We start from the raw sequence: 3,395 nt of genomic DNA, 5'->3' as shown, positions 1-3,395 counted from the left end.
GGCAAAGGACAGAATTTATTCACACATATTTATCACGTGTCAGGTACTCTGCTGGGCCCTAGGGAGACCACCATGACCCAGACACAGAGCCTGCCCTCACCAGTCCCAGCCTAATGAGTCAGACAGGCAACAGGTCATTTTAACGCCCGGCAAGGAACCATTTCCTGGAGTGCATCTGGGAGAAGACCTGAGTTGGTTAGAGGTGGGGTCAGGAAGCATTAGGAAAAACTTTCCCAGGCTTCGAACACTGCCCTTTTCCTTCTTTCTTCCATCTTTCTGCACACATTTCTGGAGTACCCGCATCATGCTGAGAGCTCAAGGAGCAGTTGGTGGTTCTCAAGGGACAGCAGTTTATGGTATCATGGTGTAGTGTTTAAAACATCAGGGCTCTGGCTACAGCCACTTACTCTGTGCCCCTGAATGATTTGCATAATTTCTCTGAACTCTGCTTTCTTTCCCTGTAAAATAGGGATAAGGATAATACCAGCTTCATAGAACAAGGCTGGCCCACAGTAGCTATTAGTGAAATCTGTCGTGTTACTTTGTTGTTTGTGGTTCACATACTTTTTCCAGTCCGCACGACAACCACCCCCCACCCCCAATGTGGCAGCACAAGTCACTTCATACCCATTTTACAGATGAGGAAGCTGATTTGGACATATTAACAGGACGGCTCATGCCTGGTAAGTTTTCAAGACCAGGACCGTGAGGAGGAGAGGCCTCCTGAAATAGGGGAGATATTCTGACCTTCACCTGCCCTCCCTGAAACCCCAGATGACTGGTTAAGACTGAACTGTCTGGGGAACTTCCTTTGACCTAGATCCTGTCAGCTCTACCTGAACACCAGCCAGAAAATGCAGGCAGCCACACCTCAGCGTTCTTGCCCCAACCTGCACTGCATGCCGGGGATTGTGCTTTCAGGGACTATTTTTTAAAAGGGGGGAATATATGATAATTGGGCACCTATTGTGTGCCAGACCCTACACCAGGCATGCTCATGAGGGTTAGTTCATCTTCTGTGAGCCATCTTATGTGGTCAGGGAAAGGAAGAGGAAAGAGTCAACTTATCCTAATAATAATTATGTGTTCATAATAAAACTTGACACATGCACATTCAACCTAACTGTTCTTTCTAAAGTGCAAATGTAATGATGTTACTCCAACTCTCTTGCTTAAAATCTCTCAGTGGTCTCCTACTGCCTTTACAGAGTCCACACTGAGGAAAGGCAGACTCAGCTAGCCACATTATCACATCTGCTGTGCCCCAGCCTTTGTATATGCAGTTCCTTCTTCCTGGAATGCCCTTCCCAGCTCGTCACTTCCTTTCCTACTTTTATGTGGTTAAAAACTATTCATCCTTCAGCTCTCAGCTTTAGATGTCACCTCCTCCAGGAAGCCTTCCACTCAGACAGGGCTAAGCCTGACTACACTCTATTGTAAGTATCTGTTTAACAGTCTGTCCCACTAGATGGTGAGCTCCTTAGGGTCAGGGACTGTGTCCTCAGCACCAAGCATGATGTGGCTCATAGCAGGCATACAATAAATATTTAATGGATGGATGAGAAAAGGTTGAGCATGAAGATTATCTCCATTTAACAGAGGAGAAAACCAAGTCTCAAAGAGGGCAAAAATACCTATTTCAGGTCAGACATCTGGCTAGTGGGTGAGTTATGCTAGAGCTAAATCCCTCTAAATCCCATCTTGTTTCACTATCTTACTTATGCTGAAGATAATACAACCTCCTTCTAAGTTGTCTCATTGAAGTTGTTTCTAGCGCTGTCTTTTCCATATTGCACAGAAAGAGATCCTGGGTCCTGATAATGGAATATATATGAATACCAATCACCAAGTCTGTAGTTAGTCACAGCTACTGATTTTAGGTGCCTGAGACAGATTACATCTCATAACATCTTAGAGAAGCCAACATTGTGATGTCTACTTAGCAGATGAGGAAGCTGGTTCAGAGAGGTTAAGTGATTTGCCCAATGTTCCACAGCCTTCAAACCCAAGTCAGTCTCCAACTCCTAAGCCCAGGTTCTTTCCGCCTCCCCAGACAGCCTCCTGACCATGGCTCTAGAGCCAGCTCTCATGTGGCCTTAGGCACCAACTGGGCCCAAGTTCTCTCTCGACAGGATACAGATGAGACTCCATAACTTTGAGGGATCCTCTGGGCTTGGCCCAAATGTCATCCTAACACTGGCCTTTTTCTCTGGCCACTCTTCTCTTCTCCCTTGGATTCCAGCATCTGCACTGGCTTCAACTCTGGGGAAAAGCCAGGGCATGGGAAGCTGTCGTTGTTCCTTGTTCCCAGTAAATGGCTCCATTGGGAACTGGGCAGGTAGGGACAGATCCTCCTGTTCTCAGGTGTCTCAACAAACAAACTATTTAGTAATTACACACACCCTTGGCCGGAGCACCCACAACCTTTCCTGACTCCTAGGAATTGCTCCTCAACTCTAGGGTCACCCCAAGAGCTTCCTTAAGGTGCTTGCATTGATTTATTTGTTCAATGAATATTTGCCCATCTATTACTACTGTTACATTGCTCTTTCAGCCAACAGTGTTCCCCTTGGAGCCCCGGCACTTCTTCAACTATCTGAGATGCGGAAGCTCCCCCAAACTATCTCATACTAGACAAGAACTCCATGCCGGGCCAGGCTGCAACTGTTTTGTCACTCTATACCCATCACCTAGCACTGTGCCTGACACACGGCTGTCCTTTAATAAATGTTTGCTGAACAACTGAATAGCTGAATATTAAAAGCTCCATTCATCTCTTAAAAGTTAATCCTCCACTTAGAGATAGGAATCATGGCATGTTAGATCAATAGAGACCACAGAGGAAGTAAAACTTACTCTAAACCCCTCATTCTGCAGAAAAGGAGACCCTGAGAAAGAAGATACAGAGTCCAGGGCAGATCTAAAGGACAACTCAGGCCTCCTGACCTTTGCCTCAGCGTCTCCTCTGCATTGGGACCCTCCTCCCAAACCATAAACATATTCTTCTCTAATTCTCACAGCAGCCACCTGGAGCGGACAGCGGGGAAGGGCAAATGGCAGAGGAGGAAAGTGGGGCTCAGAGAGGTGAGTGGAGTATCCCCAAGGTCACACAGCCAGAATCCTAGGCTTTCCCCACCACAGCCCGTGCTGAGCTCATTCTCCCCCATTCCTTCTCCCCACTGCTCTCTGCTTTTATGAGCCTTGAAAGAGCTTTGAAAAGACAGCCTCTAGGGTTTCAAGAACTTTCATCTTTATTATTCATCTTGCTTCTGGAAGATTTGGTCAATCTGTGTGCCCAGTGCAAAAAATTAAGACCATTCAGGTATTCAAAATTGTCATCTACTCTTAAAGGGGGCTGGTGGCCCAAATGCTTGTCTCAGAAGTCAAATGTTCTC

The sequence above is a fragment of the Balaenoptera acutorostrata genome, chromosome 1 (genome assembly GCF_949987535.1).
Source record: "Balaenoptera acutorostrata chromosome 1, mBalAcu1.1, whole genome shotgun sequence".
NCBI classification, from domain to species: Eukaryota; Metazoa; Chordata; class Mammalia; order Artiodactyla; family Balaenopteridae; genus Balaenoptera; species Balaenoptera acutorostrata.
This window is presented reverse-complemented; position numbering follows the sequence as displayed.